Raw genomic sequence first — 22,789 nt, forward strand, 5'->3', positions numbered from 1 at the left:
GTATTAATGTATGCCAGCATTAACTTGGAATTATTTGTGTGTTTGCATGCCCGACTCCAGTGTTCAAAATAAAAGCGTCTACGGAATCATGTGAGAAAAAATTGAAAAAGCAAGCGTGTACATACATGCGTATCTCTATGTATTAAGAATACGCCAACCAAACACTGAGACATAACAATGTAAATGTGTCGTTAGGGTAGTAGAGTGTTAGAAGTGATATTTATTCTCTTCTAAGCCTCATAATAGGCGACCCGCGCACGTGGGGTCGCATCTTTCCTCCTCAGCATCCACCTACAACCCCCCCGCACCTATCAATTACTCCTGGCCCACTAACACCTCCCAGACGCTCCTCCACTTCGTCTAAGCGAGCTGCCGCGTTTGCACTAAATCCTCCCCTCCCCCCTTTGCATCCCCCGGTCGGAGGAGGAGGCAAGGCCCGGCAATGAGACTTGCGACGCCGTCGTTGCTTTGTCTTACGCACTAGAGGGGTAGGAGTAGTGGTACGCGGTGCGCGTTTCTATTTGGTCGCGGGGGAGAGGGGAAGTAGTTGTGTGCGAGATGCGGAGGGGGATGAGTGGGGCGGTAAAGATTGAAGGCGGCTGCGACGAGGAACCGGAGCACGTGTTCTCTGTCGCCTTCACGCTCGCTCCAAAGTAACCCACACGTGCGGCCCACCATTAGTGGATCCCCTGGCTCGCTCAACTTTCGCAGCCATTTCCAAAATGTTTGCATGGTCTGTGACCCCAGTGACCTGGTATTCCTGTGGTTAGGAAACTGAGCCACTGACAGGAGGGACCGGGTGCGATCCCAGGCAATGCCCTGGACACCATTGGTTTGACACAAGCTGTGTAATGTTTCGTGTAGCTGATCATCATGGGAAACGTTAGTATCATACCAACCTTCGGGTTGATTACTGAAATTTGGTTTGGAGGAGAAACAGTGACGCCATTGGTTTTAAATTATTGCGTTGTGTGATGGTTTGAATAAAAGGAATCATGTGAGCTATGAGTTTCATCTTGAGGAAACTGGGATGTTTAATATAACAGTTATGCAATTTTCTTTTGTTTTTTTCGTACGCTTGTGAATCCGCGTTAGTCCTTAAGTTGTTACATCTGTTATGTGGTGCCTGAGCGCTGATAATCCCTAAATTAAATGGATTAACAGGTCAAATTACGCTGTAAAACTTAATTTTATTTGATTAATACATGATTAACTGAATGATAGTATTCCAAAGAAACTGCGGGAGATGCCGCAACAGTAACTTTTAACGGAGTCATCCGCTAATGTGCATTTCAATGCAACAATTTCAGAGTGTAAAAATCATTCGCCTTGACTGGGATTCGAACCCAGATCCCTCAATATCCGGTCGAGTGCTTTAGCCAATTAAGCTACCGAGGCGTCCTCTTAAACATTGAATTTTTGGGGCTTTTAAAGGAACTAGATGTTGTGACGAAATGCCGTACATACAATGTCACAGGCATTCGTAGTCGTGCGCGACGCGCCACAGTCCACGAGGTTAAAGCCAACTTAAAACACTTTTGGTATTTATACTTTGACAAATTCCAAAGAAACTGCGGGAGATGCCGCAACAGTAACTTTTAACGTAGTCATCCGCTAATGTGCATTTCAATGCAACAATTTCAGGGTGTAAAAATCATTCGCCTTGATTGAGATTCGAACATCTAGTTCCTTTAAAAGTCCCAAAAATTCAGAGTTTTAGAGGACGTCTCGCTAGCTTAAGTGGCTAAAGCACTCGACCGGATATTGAGGGATCTGGGTTCGAATCCCAGTCAAGGCGAATGATTTTTACACTCTGAAATTGTTGCATTGAATGATAGTATGTTTATGTTCCAGTGTTGAGGTTTTAAATACTGATATTTAGTTTATTTATTACTCCTTTTCTCTCTCGATTTCAGCTCATATAAAAGATTTAAGCTGTTTGTTCCACTGCAATACCTTTTGATCCACTTGAAAAGGAAATAATGAATATTGCTGGGCATACTGCTTTCAAATTTTACAATTAGGTTCAGTACGAATGATTTCAAGATGTCCCAAGCTTCTTCTACGGTTATTTCATCAACTTCGGGTCAGCAGGCCAAATTACAAAAAACTAAATGGAGTTCATTTGTGCATTCAAAAGTAAATACTAATAGTAAAAGTTGTAGTTCAACTGTCGCATATTGATATATCATTTTGGGTATATCCCCGTTAGTTTTATCCCCGTTAATTATTTTAAATATATTGTCACTAGTTGAAACGATTTTCCCCCTGTCGGTTGAATAGTTAATCTTTCAAAGTGTTACAAAACCGGTAATTGTGTTGAGTCTTATTCGTTGCATCTGGGAATCTGGCCACTTACCTCGAGTACCGGTGACGAACGTAATGAATTGTTTCTAACCCAAGGGAGCGGAAATGTGAATTTTTCCACTCGTTTCGATGTGAAATGTATTGTTATGTGATTGATTTGAATTTTGGTAATTTACTCGTTTTTGAATTCTTTTCCCACTGAATATTGGCCAGTTAGTAAAAACTATAACTTAGTAACGCTTAGCAAAGGTACTTAAAATGTTAGCACAAGGAAATTATAAAGAGTAACAAAAATCCGAAATATTAGTAGTATTGAGCATTTCCCTCCGTGCCTATGCATTCAATTTGAATCGGATATGATGTACAAAAATCGAACTGAAACACTGCCTAGGTATAAAATATTGGCGAAATTCAAAATCGAAAACTGCCCGATGTCCTTTTCTATTTTACTTTTCATGATTCAGCATACCAAGAAATAACGTTTCTCAAGTTTGTATGTATTTTTCCCCATTGCACTTCTCAAGACTGCAATGGGAATAGATAGTTAACTATTCAATTAAACTCACTATAAATCTTTGATTTGTCTCTGATGTGACCGCATTTTGAATAGTGGTCGAAACTTATCGAATTCCTCGAGATCCATATTTTTCTTGCATGCGCGTGTATCGATTATAAACTAAGTAAGTCTGAAACTGAGATGAACGTTTCAAATGTGTCATTTAATTGTTGTTGTGTAAGAAAAAATAAATTATTGGGCGAAGCTAGAAATTGGATTTCACGAAAAGGGAGTCAATGTTGGCCCGCTAGTCTATACATCCCTTCACGTCATCTTTACTTTCTAAGAAATCCACCTGAAAGGTTTTTTCTCCCTTTTTACTTTTTTGTCTCCTTAGCGTTTTATGTATTTTTATTTATTAGATTAGAGAGCTTGCTTTTAGGCTGATTTAATCCTCTGTCGTCGGTCTTGTAGACGACTGGAAACAAGATCTCACGCGATCGCCGATCTCTAAGGAATTCGTATTCCAATGACTTGCACGTATAAGCATAGTTGAATCAGCTGTGTTTCTTGTGACTAACCTGCAATCGTGGAGTACATGTGTGCTTAGGTGAAGATACATATATTTGACTTTGATATGCTATCTAAAACCTAGGACGCCTTTTTGTGCTCCTTGAAGTAATGCATAAATATGTTTGGCAGCCGTGTTAGTTGTTCGTTTAGTTGCAGGCCGGAGAATAATGGGTGAGTCCTCTGGTCACCCTAAGTCACATCAGGGTTATGTGTTTTTTTATGGGAGACAGCAGGGGGCGCGGGATATAGAAAAAAGGCCACCCTACCCCGAGGTTTAAATTACGTACGCAGTAGGGCTTACGAGTAAGTAGCTGGTTAGTTCACAACTCTCGCCCATAAAATTGTCGTTATAGCCGAAGGCTATTTGATTTTGAATATTTGAAGACGGTCGTTAAGTGTGATGACCTATGACATGTGATTTCGTCTTAGTTTATATGCAAGCCACCAGCGAAACGACAGATGAACGGGGAATGCATCGTCTTGTTTAATCGTTGAAAATATATTTGGGTTGATCTGATACGTGTTATGTTTAATTTTCGTTTAACACATTTTTCTAAAGTTTTCTCGACCCAACAGTTGGGATGAAAACGTTCCGGATAGCCACCGGTGTCATTTAGATGTTAATATTTGTGTCCCTGAATTACGCTTTTCCGATATCGTCTAAAATTTTCCATGAGTTGGTTTCAGTGTTGAACATGGTTCAACGTGAATACTGAAGAGCCCAAACTAATGTAAATAACCCAAGGTGTCGTAGAAGACAAGTGATGCTGTCCATAAAGCCTGTGCTACCCAACTTCAAAGTACACTCACTAAAATTCTTCACTGAAGTTGCGAATCGTTCGCGCTTAATGCATATTGGCAGCACAAATAATGTGGAATTGCTCTTGTTTGGAAATCATTTTCTTCTATAAGTATTCAGCGATGAAACTATGGATATCATGCTCGATTTTAAAATTAAAATATTTTCTTTATCACTGCTTTCGTCATTATCTCGAAAATCACTAAACCATACCAAAGATTAGTTAAATGTCGGGTTAACTCATTGGGAATGCATTTATTTCATACTTCAAACCTTGTTGCCATCCAGGTCTCCGCCTTGAAAGTTCGGAGGGGAGAAAATGAAATTCTTCTAAATAGGATCATCTTTCTTGTTTCATTAAAATAAAATTGCAATGTTGAATCAGCAGTGGATTTCGGTGAATGATGACGTCGTATCATATTTTTTTCTAGTAGTTCCTTGGCAATAGACTTGGTCCAACCTCGATCTCCTTTCAATTTGCCCAAAAAACGTGATATAATATTTTAACATCCATGAGTATAAGTTAGATTTTCTCGGTATCTAGGGTTCTTCCCATCTAATCACATTTCTTTACCGCATATTCATGCATTTGAATATCATCATATATGCATGGCATTCTTTGTTTAGCTACATTTGTTAATTATTATAGGAGTGAAATTCTAATAACGTAAATAATCTATCACTGACTGAATAGGCGTGTTGTTTTGGTTTTACTGTGTACATATTTATAAAACAGAAAACGTGGATGGAGAGTCAACTTCTTGGAAGGATTCCAAATCTTGATTATTTTTTAATTAGGGAATGAATTGAAAATAAAATACAACAAATGCTCATTTACATTATCACATCAATTTAGTTATTATACAGTGAATGAAATAGATTTTTAGTGTTCATATTGAGAAGACGTTTAGGTATACATGCACGACGCCGATCGATTTGCGGGCTTTCTTTTCAGGTTTTCATAAAATCATCATCATAAAATATAGGGCACTTTTTCTTTCTTTGTGGCAATACTTCAGTTTTTTGGAAGTTGTTGACCCGTGATGTATCGTTGACAGGTTTTCTATCAATTTTTTCTGAAACGTTTTTCACACTAGGCAACGGGAGCAAGGTGGAGAGAGAGATTCTCAAAGTGTTTGGGTTTCGGTTCACCGTTTGAAACCCATTTCTATTAATTAGCTTGAAATTTTAACATTTTGACATCCTAGCACCCTTAAAGACGCCGCTAGAGTGTCTGGCAGGGGTTGAATATACACCCGATTAATTTTGACCCAAATATTTTTACCCTTCCGCGGTCAGACAATGTTATTCTGATTGTCCTTGTCCTGCGTGGAAAAAATTACATCTTAAATCTTTATGTTCTACACCTAATCTTTCTATTTTATTGGCATAATCTTTCCTACTTTAGTACGGTACGGTAATACGGTAATAATACCTTTTCCACATCACTGCTTAAGAGTTGTTCTTCTAATTGGTCTGTAATTTCACCTTCGCTCCGTGAGTGATTTCCAACCTAGCTGCTCTAATATTTTGGATACGCTGCACACGATCCGATTCGGCAATCGATCCAATTTCGTGAGGATCCCATACATAGAAGCATTTTCTAAATGAGGCCTAACCAGCGAAAGATTACGTTTTTCGTTAACTTTTTCATCACATTTACTCAGTACTCTTCTATTAAATCGTAATTTTTTGTTACCTTGTCCGCATATTCCCCGTATGTGTTTCACCCAGGAGAGATCGTGATGAGGGTAACGCTTAGGTATTTAATTGAGTCTACACATTCCATTTTGGTGTTCCCAAAGCAGTAGGCGTTTGGGTGGGAATTGCTCTTTTTCCAAATATTTATGACTACGCTCTTTTTTAAGTTCAATTCTAACTTCCAAGTGTCGCAGCTGCGTTATATAGCATTAAAGTCATCTGGTAAAGCTGCTGTGTCCTCAGAATTACGAATATCACGGTGAACCACTGCAATGTCGGCAAATAAACGTATCTCACTAGTCACTACGGATTCAATGTCATTAACGTGGAGTAGGAATATGAGAGGTCAGGTAACACTTCCCTGGGGAACACCTGAAGTAACTTCTACTGCATTTGACCTAACTCCATCTACCACTACGCTTTGAACTCGACCATTCAAAAAGTCTTTAATCCAACCCATGATATTTTTATTTAAGCCATATGTTTCTAGCTTTGTGAGTAGTTTATTATGAGGTACTTTATCGAAGGCTTTCTTAAAATTTAGAAATACCTCGTCCACTGGAGCATAGCTCTCTCCCGATTTAAGAATATCATGAACAAAATGAGCAAGTTGTGTCTCGCAGGATCTACCTTTTCGGAAACCGTGCTGATTTTTCGTTAATAACTTCTGATTATGGTGGGGTCTCACGATCGAACTAGCAACTACTCGTACATGTTCCGTAGCCTTGCACGAAATAGATGTGAGGGAATCAGGTCTGCAACTGCTCGGTTCCTCCCCGTCTTCGTTTTTAAATATTAGTGTTACGTTAGCCGTTTTCCAAACTGTGGGAACAAGGTTCCCACAGATTGGAAAACCTTTCACTAGCGACTTCTTGTACATGATTTCTTGATACGGCGCAACTTCCGACGCTAGATCCTTAAATAAACGAGCGGGCATTTGTTGGGTCCGGATCCTTTATTAGGCTTAATATTTTCAGCAATAATTCTATTCCATTAAATGAGATTTCAATGTTGGGTATCGGTTGGCCGGCACGATTTGGTAAACTATCGGAGACATTCAGTGAGACATTGGTGAAGACGCTTTGAAAGAAGGAATTAAATAGTTAGCCTTTTCCAAACTGCTGGTTACTTTTTCGCCTTTATCATTTTTGAGTGAAATAACTGCTGACTTATTTCCCTGAACTTCTCTGATGTAGGACCAAAATGCTTTTGGATTCTTTCGAATTTTCCTCCGGCCTTTTCCTTTTGAATTTCCTTAACGCTTTCCGAAACTCATTCTTGGCATTCGCCCTGGATATCTAATAATCATTAGTGATCTCATTCTTTTTGTCGCTAGAGATATCATCCCTAATATATTTCATCTTGGCGTGACACAGCCTTTGACGTCGTAATGCCTTTCCAACATCCGCGTTGTACCATCTAGGTTCCGTGTTGTAGTTTATAAATTTACTGGTAATGAACCTGTTGACTGTTGAGCGCGTGATCTCAAGGAAGTAATTCCACGGATCCTCAGTAATTCGGTTGCATGTGATTCTTCTTCACTGCAATCAACTCTTGTTATCTTTCTACATGATAACTCGTGTTCAGTCTTCTCACTAATTCTTCCTTATTCGCAATAGTCACTTCTAAAGGTATTTCTTTATCTTGAGCTGATAGCTTTCCATCAGATCAAACTGAGCTCCGCGAGCAAAGTTGTAATCATCTTTTAATTTTGAATTTATGATCCGAGACCTTGTCCTTAGTTAAAAAAGAATATTGCCTAGAATTTCCAGCAAATAACAGGACCGAAAGAAAATATAGAGACTTAGTATTTTGTATGAAACATTTTAATAAAGGACACTCGGAAAGAAGTTGAAAACTTTTAAATCGTAATTGTAGTGTTGTTCAAATTTTAGGATTATTTTCTTGGATTCGTGAAATAGTGAAATTTCCTAAAATGCAGTCAATCTTGGGATTGAAGGGGAAGGCATAAGCCGACAGAACTGGAAATTATTGTAAACTCAAACAATTGGGGCATATGCCCATCCGGCTCACCCGTTGTTGCGAGTATCTTCGGCCGAAACAAACAGCCAGCACTGTCATTAGTGGCCTAGTTAATCCCGTTCAAAGTAGGGGTGGTTTCGAAATTTTCAACCGTGTACACTCTCACTCGTCGCCCCGATGCCGCATCGCCTTGCTTGGGTCGCTAGTGAGACAAACTTTATCGTGTCAAAGGCTGGTCGTAATTGGGAGTTGATCCTCCTAAGAAGAATGCAACTTTCTGATCACATTTTTCTACGCAAAACGCTTCAAAAAAGTAGTCGTAAAATCATTATAGGAGCCATCGGACCTTTAAAGTCAATAACATATATCACCATTATAGGACTCGGAAACATTGCTAGTGAATTGTTTTTCCGGTTGGCGGGAGTTATTGCTGCATCGATCAAATGCGAATCAAATACTATTCCATGAGAAACTCCGACGATTTTCTTTTCTCGAGGTCCAATGAACTACGCGAATTAGTGCTAACGTGATCCTGTGTGAAACCTCAGTATGTTGGAGGGGCAAAGTTTGGACCGAATACTTGGGGAATTATCTGCTGAATTAAAGTTGCATCGCAAGCACTACATCTCTTCGTGTTGAAGCAGTGTGCAATTCAGCGTACGCCACCAATGAGTAATATGTCTCTATCACCGACGTACTCCTTCCCAATCGTTCACTCGTTGGGTTGTGTGTAGAGTTGTTCTTTCGGCAGCGGTGGCTTTCGAGCAGCTGGCGTGTAGTCTGCCTGGTGGAAGGCCACATGCGGATGCTTCCATTCATCAATCCGTTCACATAGGGTACTTAATGCCCAATCTCTGAACCTTAGGCTGTTACATTATGCGTAACATCTAATCGAAAACGCTGTTACGTCGCCATTTTATTTTTTGTTCCCAATTGGAAATGTATAGAAAACCTTAGCGCCAACCCAATAAAATTATTTCACTTAGCACCTAAAGCTTTACTAATTCGATGCCGTATTCTTTATCATTTACCTTTTCACAGTCGTGATAAAAGTTTCGTGTGCATGGCGTGAATTTGACTTAATATTTTGGGAAAGTGGGCGCGAAACAAGAAGAGGAATTCTCGAGTCTCACTGTAGGCATTTCTCAAACATTAAAGCTTTCGCTCATACCCTTCAGAGTAACGTTTCTCAGTGATTTTATCATCAGTGACTCTTAAGTGATATGTTATCATCGTACGTAATCTCGAATCGTGTTTTAGGCGATATGGCTTTGGCTTAGCAGATTACTCTTCTGCCATTTCAGAGCTCTTTGTCGGGAAAATCAGGAATGGGAATTGCAAATTAAGTGGTCATTCCGTTACCCTGCTCATTAAAGTTCATGCGTCGAATCCCACCCACAATTACCTCTCTCTGTACCAAAAAAGTTACGTTAAAACAGTAGCGATTTCAGTGTTTCCTTCGATGAAATTCGGAATCGGCTGCACTTCTACCTTCGTGTTCCTGAGTTAATTTCAGTGCCCCTGAAACAAAGTTAAATTGTGCGGCTAGGAGTAAGCAAACTTGGTTTTGTTCGGTGTTCCCTCTGTTTCGCACGAACTCGCTGTGCGTGCACTTTGACGTGCGGTCACAAGTAACGGAGCTCGTTCGGCGGTGGGGGCGATACCTCGAGGAAGCAGCCACCTTTGGCTCCTTTAAATGAAGCCTAGATTGCCATGCCTTCTTTCCTGAAGGCGAGGCATTCCTAGCACTTACATTCTTCGCTCTCCGCCCCGCCAGCCGCCCTCCAGTTCCACCCTCCTGCACCCCTCGCTACACCCTCACCCACCCACCCTCTCATCACACCGTCGTTCTTTCGTCGCCCCCGCCTCATCCCAACGCAGCGCGCCCTCAAACTCATCCGCCCACCCGCGACACGATTTCATCTCCCCCCCTCCCCTGTGCTCTTGCCTTGCTTCATCCCCTTCTCTCTTCTCGCAGCCATCTTCGTAATCCCGCTTCATCCCCTCTGTTCCCCTTTCCGCCCGCCCCTCTCCCCGCCCCCGCTCCATTGACTCCTTTTCCTCCACGTCCTCCTCCATCCTAATAAATCTCAGATTCCACTTCATTTTTAACAGTTTAATTAGTTTTTAGCTGTCTCCCTAATTTATATGGGACTCTCATTCAGGAAATTGGAAAGTTGTCCTTCGAGTGCCAACCGAGCCGAATTAGCTCCATTTATGTGTGTTGCAGGGTCGCATTAAACATCCGATTTTTGTTTCAGTCTGATCATGTTTGGTGGTAAACAATATTGTGGATTTTAATTTTTCGTCGCCATTAGTGTCTTCGTCGAAAAACAAATGCCTATGAATATGGTATGTATATATTTTCAAATGCGTTCGTTAAGAACTGACGTTCAATAATGCGCCGTATTTCGTTTGGGTAGGTGTAGGTGAAGTGAATGAGTCTCGGAGTGTAATCGCAATGGGTGGCACTTTAAATATATAGGAGAAATTTGTGAAGGCATTCCGTTGCACTGCATTCATAGATCATATCTTTTCGTTCTCTCTCTCTAACATATGGTGGAATTTAAGTGCTTTAGTGATTAAACGTATGAATGCTATTTTATTAAATACGTAAATATCCGACTCGGGGACCGACTCGGAGGTCATGTTCCAAACTAAAAAAAAAGAATTTTTCTGAAATGTTCATTTTACCGATTGATGGTTGCTAATTAATTTCGGTTTATTTCCCTGCAATGTTTTTTGGTCTCAAAGTCAAATAACTCACGAGCGGCGGCGGCAAATAATAATACTCACGGCGTATTTCATGTATTGATTTTATTCTAAATGATGAATCTTTCGAGATTAAGCCTTGACCTCTCTCTGTCTCTCAGTGTCCAAATCTCAGTTGAGCTGTACATCCCTCCAGGGAGGACTTGTTTGCAGGGAGATGAACTAAGTTTCAGTGATTCTAAAGGAGGGCTTGGATTGGCGGGACTGATCGCGCACTCTCTCCTCGAATCGCCAACTCGGTTCAATTTCAAGTAGGAGCAATTGTTTCAATTCCGCTTGAATAAAGTTTTTGTCATTCGATGTCGTGTTATTCAGTCGCTTCCTTCCTCCCATTTTATTCACCCACATCCTTTCTTTCTCCACTCCTCGAAAGGGACCTCATTTTTTTCCTCGTCTCTGCCGCTTTTTTACCTCTCCTTTTTCCTCTCCCCCCTACTGACGCAGTGTCAACCCCTCCCCCATCCTTCCTCCCCACATTACTCCCCTGCGCTCATCCGCCCCCTCCTTTCCTCTCATTCTCCTGATCCCAGGCCCCCGCGCCCTCCCATCCTATCGTCAACCGTCTCCAAGGAACACCCTCATTCTCTTCCTTTCCACCTCGTTCCTGCTCCTTCGACCATCTTTCAACACACTCCGCCCGCCCCTTCCCTCGCCGTCTTCTTTCGCCCTGCCCTCCACGGACCTCTTACTCCCTCTAGACCTCTCGCTCTGTATGAGGTAGATGCTCTGCTTCCGCTCTCTCTACCCTTCCCCACCCTCACTATCCTCATCCTGTCCCACGGCCTCCGTGCCCTTCTCTCCCGTCTGCGATTTTCGACCTACGAATTCCCGTGTCTCCGAGAGCAATATCATAGGCCAGAGTTCGGTCTCGCATGTCATATATTGCCGTGTTAGTTTTTGGGTTTTATCGAAAAGAGATGTACATTAAATCCTGGGTAGTCTCGTCTTGTTATTTTAATTAGAGGTATTTCATACATCTTTCCTTCTGATGATGTATACGTATTATCGCTGCTTCTGCATCGTCATGGCTTGTTATTATTATATCTTAATTGGCGAGAGCAGTTGTGAGGCATGTGTTATATTTGTGTGAATAATTTAGCTCACGTGATATTTCACGCTTAAAATAATTTCCCAATGCTGCGCATTACTTTCGCTTTTGTGTATTCATCATTCAGTTCAAGATATGGCAGGCTCGTCTGTTTACGGTTGCAGCGTCATTTGACCTACCATAGAGAATCTATTGATTTAATATTTTGATAACTTGAATTTTTGTTGGCAACCTTAGCTGTATCTGTCATCCATTTCATAATTCTTCTGATTGTTCTTTTCACTTCAGTTCAGGAATAGGGTGACATCCTAACAAGGGAAATATGTTAATTTATACAAAGCTCTAAAATGTCCAAATTTATTTTAGTCGTTGTATTTAGACCTTTTTTTAGTACGGAAAACTGTTTTATCTTCTGTTCTCCCACCTTTCTTCTTGTTACTTGGCGAGTTGAGATGGCACGTCCTACTGTCAAAGGGTGATTCTCGACTTAATGATCTGGAGGCTGATTTCTTTTTAAAACGCTAACTTTTCATATCCGCTGTGATTCCTGTTTGCGTTGGCCGCGAAACCGCAAGATAGAAGCTTACAGCGGATGTCGTTGATTTTTTCTTATCGCGGGTTACGTTTGTGAGGGAACTGTGATCCATTTTGAATCTTGCTCATCGCCTTCATCTTCGCTCTTGTTTTTGTAATACCGAAAATTGTTGTAGATATACTGCCTTAATAAAATGAATAATTTGTAATATTTTAAATGGTTATCCATTTCTGCATGTATGACAAATTTTCTGTTGATTTGCATACTCAGTGCACCTGAAATTATTGCAGTAGGCCAATGCAAAATCTACGATTACATTCAATGTTGCCACTATAAATGTCACTAAATTATAACATTTTTTACTACTTTACTACGATGATGATTGCATCCAACCTGCGCAATTGTAACTTATCCGATGAATCTTCAGTTACTTCACCTATTTTTTATAATTAGTAGGACTTCGAAGACTTTTAAAACAGAACAAATTAAAGAGAGATGTGTTTGTCTGTAATTACTTCTTAGTGATGCCAGATTTCCTTCACTGCTTCCAGAATAGTTTCTTGTTTTCATTTATTTCAGGCAATTTACCAAATATTTATCGTTATCACAGCTTGGACAAAAAAATGTGTACGAATGACGCACACGAAAACGTACTTTTTCAGGAGGAAATATTTTAGATGAAAATATCATGCAGATATTTTAGTCTCTCTTTTTCCGCAATCAAATGAGCAAGTAGGGCATGCTCGCTGAGTTTACTTTCTCAACTGGGAGAACGAATGGTGACGTGAACATCTTTTCTCACCTTGTAAATTTTATTCTAAGAAAAGGTGAGAGGCTGTCTCATCCATTCCCGAGGAGTCATTGGTTCTTCGATCGTTTGGCTTTTCTTCGAGTCGGCCGGGAGGAAGATACAAAACGACGGGCGTCGTCTCGTGTTTATTATTTTAAACCCGATTGTCGTCGGCCGCCGCGATAAACAGACCCGCACCCACTTCCCGCTCGGGAGAAACAAGAGGTTTTCTTGCGCTCCGGATATCGTCATCTCTTTCCCCTTCCACCTCAACCTATCCACACTCGTCTCCCCGCTCCTAATCATCCTCTCAAAGTTGTTCCCCTAGCCCCTTCTCCTGCTCCCTAATCCACTTCATCCGATGTCCACCCCCTCTCTCCCTTGCCACTTTTTCCTCTTGTTATGTCTTGACGTTCGCGTTCCTTGGGATGAAGACGGAGATCCACCATTATGCTTTTCCGTCCCCAGAAATGAGGACCCGAGAAACCTCCCCAACCATTCTCGGAACCCCGTAAAATCTGGAGCGTTTGCTGCTTCTCTTTCCATGTTGGCATTCTTGAACGTATTCCTGATCCCTGTTCTCTCTCACTTCCTTTCAAAATTTTAAGGTTTAATTTGCTATTTTTGCGTTATCTTCCTCTCGGAAAAGAAAATGCGTATTTAAATTTGAGTACTACTGCTACTCGGTTGTGTAGTTTTTGGAGTGAATATGGATATGATTTAATTCAATGCGGTTACCATTTGATTTCATTCTGATCGATTTGACGTTATCCTTCCAATTCGCGGGTGATTTTTTCTACCTGAAGACAATGTTCGATTTAGACACTCAGGTCCTCGAAATCATAGGGGGATTTATTACACACGATGGATATCACGATCATACGATTCTATTATAGGAATGTGATATTTGGGTGAAGAGTTTCATGTGAAATTATTCGAGTCGATTCGTCATTTCAAGTTGTCCGTCCATACGTGTCGTTTCACGTTCTCCTTATCTGTCCTGAACTAATCATGTACCACGGTCTACAAGGACGCCTACCTCATCCGTTTCTATCAGCCCGTAAAATAGTTCTGTGGGGTAATTCAATGGCGTGAGAATTTGCGTGAATTGTTCTGAACGTTCATTACGGGTGCAGTTCGGTATATAGAATAAGAAAACTTAAATACGATGTGAATAAATTGAAAAAAATGAATTAATGGCGAGCTTTTGTATTTGAAAACAGAAACAATTCTATGGTGGATTGGTTTGCTAAAAGTTTGCTTATATTTTTTTTAATTATAGAAATTTGTTTTCAATTAAAAAATATATTTCTTACATTCAAAAGGTTCTGCGTTCGAAGGAATCATTTTTCTAATATTGATGTAAATAACTTATCTCTGTCAATGAAATAAAGTGATGATCATGACGAATAACATGTACTTAATTAATCAAAGTGAGACCCTGAGACCAAAGTGAGAGGGTTTTGTGTCAGTAGAATGTAAGGGCATGTCATTGCAAATGAAGTGATAAGGGTTAGGTTCGGTAAGGTACTAAGGGTGCTAATGGAAATCAGCCGTAAGTCAATTTTACATCTTATATTCGACTTTCTGAGGTAAGATTGGATGTCACTGAATGCGATAAAATACTTTGAAAATTCTGCCAACATATACCATTAAACCTCAGTGTGTCTGAGAATTGAGAGAAGTGCCCGCTGTGAGTTCAGTCGAAGCCCGTCACTCGCTTTCGTGAGAGCTCTCTCTGCGTTGCTGAAGGCGTGATTGGTGCTGCGAGTGGTGTTCAGTTTACGTTTGGTGTTCGAGTCAGCACCGTTGTCCCATCCTCTAGTAAAAATCGGGCTTTGCTAACTCTCTTTGGAGGCTGTAGTAACTTGATTCGTGAGTATTATTTTAATTCACAGCTGTGGAAGGAAGTATGTGACGATTCAATCTTCTGTTTGAGGCGCTATTAATATAACATGAATAATTTGAGAAATAGTGTATCAAAATATTGCTTTGAAGTGAACGATCAGTGGGTTGTGATTTGAGCTCCACTTCGCTGGGAAATGAAATTTAATGTAAAGTTATGAAAAGAGGATGCGTTAACTTTTTTGAAAACCTTTGCGGGTTTAGAATGCAATGCGATCTTTAAAATAGCGGCGGATGTGTTATTTATCCAATTATGCCTGCGTTGTGCATGCTGCATATGATATTGCGACTGTACAATACGAATTTTAATACTAGAATGGCTAATTTGGCAAAACATTGTGGAGGAATAACAAGAGTTATTGCAATAGCATACTGCGTGGTCATAACCTCAGTTAATTAGACACCAGTGAGTTTATTATGAAATGAATTGTTATATCAACATGGAAGAATTTTTCATTTTTCCTAGCGCAAATGTTTTACCGAAAATGTTCTTCACTTTACCGCAATGTACGACAAAATCATATTCCTCTGTTATATTTTGTTTAATGCTTTATCGTTAAAGTTTATGGTATCTGCGCTGGAGATTTTAGCAATTTTATAAGGAATAACTATCTCATGTAGATGGTTATTCATTGAACATTTTCAACGAGCTTCCATGGTGTCAATTTCCGCTGTTTCTCTTCACTGTATTTAATGGCGAGCATGATTATTATAGAGCTTTAAAATTTCTGTCATATAACATTAACAGTAATTTCGAGATCATAGTGATGACATTTCTGTCTGCTACAGTCATATTTCTTGTCCGTTCCACCTCCCAAGTGCTTACTGGCACATTTTCATTGGAACTTGCCGACTTAGACTTCCGTACTTCTGCACACGCTGAGGTATAAAAGTGCATCTTATGTTTTACAGCGGAATGCATTTTGCTATTCAGAGAATTTAGCCACAGTACGTTGAGATATTTCAATTAATTAATGTATCATAAACCAACGTATATGATAATAATCAATCAAAAATGATACCATGATCTTGACAGGAACTCTTCCTTTTTGATGGTACGTGTATTTGCAGCTAATCTGGTGACATGATTGATCGGTAGAAAATCCTCTGAAGGAATTACAAGTATTTAAACAATTAAGGCACTCTCGGGACATCCGATCAGCCAAGTTAATGGCTGTGTATTTTAATTATACCATCAACTAATACTGGTGATAACATGTTCCATAATTCTTAAGAGGTCGAGGAAGCAGGATCAAAAAAAATTCCGCGCTTTTATATGTGTTCACTTTTCAACTCTGAATATGTTCAAAATTTTCTTAGAACGCTATCATGAACATTTTAATGATTTAGTTGGAGTGAGTCAGTATATTGGAACTTAGGAAAACATTAACGAAGTATGATCTTGTGCTTTCCCAGCGAATTGCTGTGGAATAGGCTACTCGGTTCTTCCGCCGGGTCAGTTCCTCCATCAATGACGCCTACGTTTCGGAAAACGAGTCGTTTTCCATCATCAGCCCTGAGGATGGGAAATGACTCAAACTACCCGAGTAGCCTTTTCCACATTAACAAAGCAACTTATAAAAATTCGCTCGGGTGCTGTGAGTAATATAGGTTCTTATTTTCTTTGACGTGCATGCTAAAATATTAAATCGCATATTATTTTAGTAATTTTCATTTGATGCTGTTAAAGTATTGCTCGAAATCATGTAAATAGTGCATTTATATTATTGTGCATTATATTAATTGCATTTTGCCTTATCATTTTCTAGATTCCGGAATGCTGACATTAGGAAGGTGTACGTAATTTCTCTCGGCTTAAGGTGAGCAGATATTGTATTCTTTCATTATTTTTTTTATCTCATTTCTTTTTCCCTCAAAATAAAACGCATGATAATTGATTTCGAATATGCTCTCTTTATAACATGCTAACAAAAATTGTACGCTAAATTGCTTTTAGCTTTGGCTAGTCGCTACTATAATGTAATTTAGAATTTATGTTAAAACTTCGCGGAAGAAATAAAGCTGTGAAAGTTAAGGATTTGCTTGCAATAATAATGGCAGGGAATATATTTCTCTGGAATATAGCATGGGTGATTTTCGTGTGCCGCCACATACTCCCTCTTTAACCTGCTGGCCTAATTTATTTCATTTACTGAGATTTGGGAAGCGAAAATATTATTGCAATTCGTGTAGCAGATAAATGGTTTCGGTGATGTCCTGAGCAAAATGCCAAAAGGTGAACGGATTAAGAGAGGTAAAATATTCACGCCGGAAAACTTACAATGTCATCGCATGTTATTTTTACCGCCAAAAAGCGGTTTTTGGATCTAACAAACAAATGTGGCCAAGTAGTGGAAGATGTTTGGGCCAAAGTCATTCTCTATACCCTGTATAGCCAGGAAAAGGCGAGAACATGTATTCTTCTCCTTGATTTTGCTCTCCTTTTCATCTTTATGTCGCCAATCTTCAGCTTTCCCGTACTGGTCGAAACGTAATTACTTCGATACATCGGACCAAGGTGTCAGTGAGTTGAGCGCTGCAAGTATTGGATCCTGAAGGATTTTTTCCGAACCAAATCCCCTTTCAATTTTATCGGACGAGGTTTTAGCGCCAAAGGGCTTGGTCTCGGTGAGTTAGCACCTAAGTGTTAAATCAAGGTATGTCGGAGATTAAATACAGGAATAGCTTTGGAATAAGATTTGTACGTGTATAAACGCGGAAGTTTCTGTTGTCGCCTGTTGAAATCTCATCAAAAAACGAAATGAGCTTCGTGAAAATTGGACTTAGACCAAACACAATCGATCAGATACAATTGAAATCGTTCTTGGAAAGTGATAAATATCAACGTTGGTGTGTTACGGTATCCACGTAGTTAAAAAATTAATTTCGGGAGTCCATCCGCAACACTCAACCCGAAGACTGTTTTCTCACTTGAATTTGATCCAATTAATTCAATCTAAAATGTTCATTTTAGCAAATGCATACCCACTGCCAACTAAACGCAAAAATTCGCCTTTAGCGTTCGCGTCCTAAAACCTCTTCAGAGGATGTTCCATCAGGAGTGGCGGAGGGTAAGGCATTGAAATCGTTTCATCGAGAGTCACTGTGATAGGGATGAGAGGTGAGTGACAATTTCTGTGCGGAAGGAATCAAAGGCGACGAGGTTGAGGGAAGGAGGAGAAGAGTGGCTCTATGGTGGTTGAGATGGATTTCGCAGGTGAGGGAGAAGCCTGACTGACTGCACGTGGTGATGTGTACCGCCGTCACCTTGGGTCGACAGAGGGATGTGGAGGGGATTTGTGTTCGGTGCGGTATGGTTGGAAACGGGCGGTCGAGCATGTATCTGCGCTTACGTGTTGTGCGCGTGTGTGTGTTTATGTACATGAGTGTGTACTTGCTCGTGCGCCGGGGTATGTTATGTGGCAGAGGTGTCCGCGTGCACCGGGGGACGGGAGGGGAAGGAGGAGGGGGGTAGGAGGTGAGTGGGTTTCAGAGGAGGGGTCGGTAGTGGGAGAGAGAGGTAGGGACACCTTTCGTGCGTCACACCGCCCACCTGCCTTGGCCGCCTATCGATTTTGACGGCGGGGGTAGTGAGGCAGCGAGGGGTGGCGCCCACCTCTTTCCCTTGGTCCGACCCTCGGATTTGAGAAAAGGTGTGTCTGCCTGGAAACCTCCCTCCTCCGCCTCCTCGAAAATCGACCTTTCCTTCCCCGTTTTTCCCTTTCTTCTCCTTCTTCCATTTTCTCGACATCATCATCTTTCGGCAACTTTTTTTTTAATTCTGCTTTACCTTTGATATAACCCGGAGCTCCTCTTCCAGTCCTTCCCCTCCTTTCCCTTGAGTCTTAAGTTTCCCTCGCGTCCCACACTCTTGCTTGCTCTAACCTCGATTCCCGACGTCATCCACTCATAGAGAGTCCCCTCGTGCATCTTCATTACTTTTACTTTCTCTTCCCTTGCCTTACATTTTCCTTGGTGATGACGAGTTTCCATAGTTAGTTTTTTTTCGTGGTTTCTTCTCGCCATCTGTTTCAGTCAATACCCGATGCAGTTCACGTCTCGGCCATCTTCATAACCTCTTACTTTTTTGTTTTGTTTTGAATATCCATGTGTGGTAATTTTTCTTCGTGATTTCAATGCATTGGCAGTGGTTTATTTAGATTTAACTGCCGGTTCCTCGTGTCGTGCAAACTGTTTCGACGGCGGAAGTCGCTATTATTCTCCATTTAAGAGGAAATGACCTAGTTGCTTTTAGCATTAATGCTTGTCGTCTGTTGAAAAAAAAATCATAAATCCCTATTTGGGAAAAATTATGGAAAGGATGAAATCGTTGGAGGTCTCCATTCGCCATTTCTCTCTTTCTTCTTTAATCCCTACTTCAATTTTTTCACTAATTGTTACCTGTTCTTCTGAAATCATTCCTTCTCCATGCCTCGCAGTATATCCTCCACTGTTCATTTCCTCTTTCCCCAAAACGCCCTTCCCCCGCCCATCTCCCCTCTTGTACTCCCCATGTTTCCTATCACCATCCTCACATCCCCCTTCCCGTCGCACCCCTCCTCAAGATCCGTCTCTTTTCTCCCTCCCGCACCCCCAACCCTCTTCTCTCGGCCCTCGCGCCATCCCCTTTTCTCCTCAAGAATCATCTCGCCGCTCCTTCACCCCCAAACCCTTTTCAAAAGGCTTCTCCCTCACCTCTCTCCCGCCCGCTTCTTCCTCACTCGCCTCCCCTCACTGTCTCAGTCTCCCAATGGAAGCGGATAAGGAAGTTGTTTTCGGGTGGAAAAAAACTCGGGAGAATCCGCTAGGCTTTTTCCCTTGCCCCCTTTCCCCGCCCACTTTCACCTGATTATTATGGCTCGTCGTCCTTCATTTTTTTCTCTCCCGTCCCATCTTTCTCCACCAAAGGGAAAGGCAGTAGGAAGGGGGGGGATTGTCGGGTTTAGAGGTGTCGGTGATGGAAATGACCTTGTGAATCATCCCTTTTGACCTGCCAGAAGGTGGATAATTCAGCTTATTAGTAAGGGGACTCTTGTATCATGTCAGCAAAGATTTAATTTCTTGATTTTCTCGTTCAGGTATCGAATGTGGACTATTTAAGCCAAATGTTAATTAATTATTTCAAGCTTGGGGATAACCATATCTTTTTAAAAAGATTGTCGCCGGAGATATTAATTTGCCTATGCTATTGAAGTTTCCGTGGATTCTTCGTAGTTTCACATATTTCACTTTTGCGTGAAAATTAGTCATTTGTGTGCGCAATGACAATACCTTAGCGATATTTTTAAATTTTATACGTGTCCGTTATTCGTTTATTGAAGGCCGTGTTTTCTCGTGTTTGTCATCCCTACCTGGGAGTGATCCTTATTGGTTCTCCCCATACTTTGCAAAACCCATTATTCCTTTTCTCCAATTGTAATGTTGTCTTCGTGCAGTTTCGGGGCAGTTATCGACTCTTTTCCACCGCTTTACATATCTCAAAATTACGAAGCCGTCATTTTATTTTAATATTTATTTCATGCGTGTATTTACACTCATACACGCGTGTGTGTGCATGTATATACATACAAATATACCTGTTGTCTTTTACAGAAAAGTTTTTCTCTGGATAAGTACATACCACGAATCATAAAACCAAAGGCGTATTACTTACTCTCTCCCAAAGGAAGAAAATAAAAGAGATCAAATATATGCTGGCAATTTTGACGTTATATATCCTTATTCCTGCGCTTCTGACCACCGAATAGTTCCGTTGCTCGCATTAGGGAAGTTATTTTCGTTTCTTCTTTTCGGTGTCGTATTCGCTCTTCAGCGCGGAGTAAATGACTTCCGAAGCCTGTGGAGCGCCTTCGGTTCGCGTAACGTATTGTTTTTTCCTTAGGTTCCGATTTTTGATGCCACTCCCATTAAGTCGCTCTTATTAGGGTTTCTTGGAAGCTCGGAAAGGACGTTATCCGAAATGGCTAATTGTTACATTTAATCGTCAGAGGAAGAGGACCAAAGGTTGATTACAGGTAAAAGAAACCTGGAGGATCACTTTGAAGTCTGATCTGATGCGTAATGATTTAGGCGATGTAAAAATACGATGCGGCAGATGGTGATGGGAATGTCATATTTTTTATCCTCGTCTTTCTTTCCCTGGGAGCCGGCTGAAATTCGCTTCAGGCCTGTTAAACTTCGTGTTTTAATAATTTAAAAATAAAAATTATGAAGGGAGAAAATAACCTTTATTAAGTTCTGTGACGTAAGTGTTCACAAGGGAGGTAAAAGAAGATTTGGGAATTGAGAAGTATCCTGGCTGCGAAAAATTCTGGGGTTTAGGGTGCAGTTCTCCGAAATTATTCGGAAATCCGATGATAAACTCGATATTAGTGAGACTATTGAAGTGGAGACTTTTTAGGAGAGAAAATTTGGATGAGTCAAGTAGTATAAAAATTCACCCTTAGCAATTTTTATTCATCACCAATCGAAATGTGGTGGCGTGCGACAATGATACCTTTACCTTCAGCGCCTAATACTGGAAATGATATGAAATGTCTTGAATCCAAATCGTAGCCTCATCCATCCTTTGGTGCTTGGTCCGGATATCAGGAGTTTTTAAATTCTCTTGGGAGACTTTTGCGTTTCTTCACTTTCCCTTTCCTAGTTTTTTAAGTCATGGAGGTAATCCGTTTCCCAACTTCAACATCCCCCTTGGCTTATCGCTACGTCTTGTGTCTCGCCAAATCCAGCGGCGTCCATTTTCGATATCGTATTCTTTTTCCATTTATTCATGTTTTTGAAGGAAAGGTGACCCCATCACTGCCGATGTGCCTTATTTTCCACATAACTTGAAACGCATATCCAATCGCTGTTTCTGAACATGGCCCTTAGGTCTTTGCCTGATGGTCCTAATCTACCAAATGAACATTTAAAAAACCGTTTAATTTTGAAAAGAATACAGAATTGTTTACACAGCCGACGAGTACATACGTAGAATCTAGCTTCTCATCGGATGACAAATTATTAGCTGGTTTAAGTGTCAATGCTGACTCATTTACCAGCATGTTTGTTTCAAATGCAAGAAATGATGCTGATTTCGTCATTTATTCTGACAGTGTGCAATAATCGTATTTTTGTTACCGGAGGAAAAAATCATTAAGAAGGTATCTCGTCGTAGGAATGCAGCAACCTTGTTATATGCCGCATAAAATATGCTCTGGTGCGCAGTTGTGACACCTTGCTTGAGCTGTCGTTGCATATCAGTAGTTAGACGAGGGTTATAGAGTTATTCAAAAGTTTCTTTTTTTAATTCAACCAGTTCTTATAATGCTTTGTGGATTTGGCTATTGCCGCACGTGTAACTCTCTTTCCAGTTTTTACTACTTGTACGTTATATAAAAATGCCTATCACAGATTTGAAAGAGACGAATACCTAAATTATTCAATTTATTGTATTTCTCATCAAGCCAAGCGCTCTTTGAGTTATGATTATTCTTCGTGTAACTCCCTACTAATTAACTTAATGGTATTTTTTGCCTGGAGGCACACGCATGAATATTTTTAAATCTGTTTTCCAACCTCAGTCATTTTAATCTTCACTTCATGAACCGGCGTTAGTAACCAATGTTCGAATACGAATTTATACATTTTCATTCGAGTAATTTCACCGACGCGATGATTTCGGGACGAATATAGAAAATGCCACCGAGTAAGAGCTTTCATTGAAATTCACCCCGTAATAATTGGAGGATGTTAGGAAAACAATAAAAGGGCAAAAAGCCTACCTTTACCGGTACATTACCTTGAAAAAAATAATTGGAAGGTCATCAGTGTTTCGAATTCACTCTGTAGGGTTACTTAGCTATTGGGTTAGTATGTGTGGTCCACTCCTATTTCCT

The 22,789-nt window shown here is 40.6% G+C and overlaps 1 protein-coding gene across 3 annotated transcripts in view; it reads left to right on the plus strand.

Annotated features, from left to right (window-relative positions):
- Positions 1–22,789, plus strand: part of Mef2 (myocyte enhancer factor 2) — a 237,464-nt gene that overhangs the window by 73,908 nt on the left and 140,767 nt on the right. For all 3 annotated transcript variants that reach the window (XM_071590720.1, XM_071590713.1, XM_071590764.1), the window contains exon 4: positions 16,679–16,729. The gene's annotated coding sequence lies outside the window, so the exon portion shown is untranslated. The remainder of the gene's footprint in view (positions 1–16,678; positions 16,730–22,789) is intronic.

Source organism: Hetaerina americana, unplaced genomic scaffold, assembly GCF_022747635.1.
Source record: "Hetaerina americana unplaced genomic scaffold, ioHetAmer1.1.p SCAF_1, whole genome shotgun sequence".
Taxonomy (NCBI): Eukaryota; Metazoa; Arthropoda; class Insecta; order Odonata; family Calopterygidae; genus Hetaerina; species Hetaerina americana.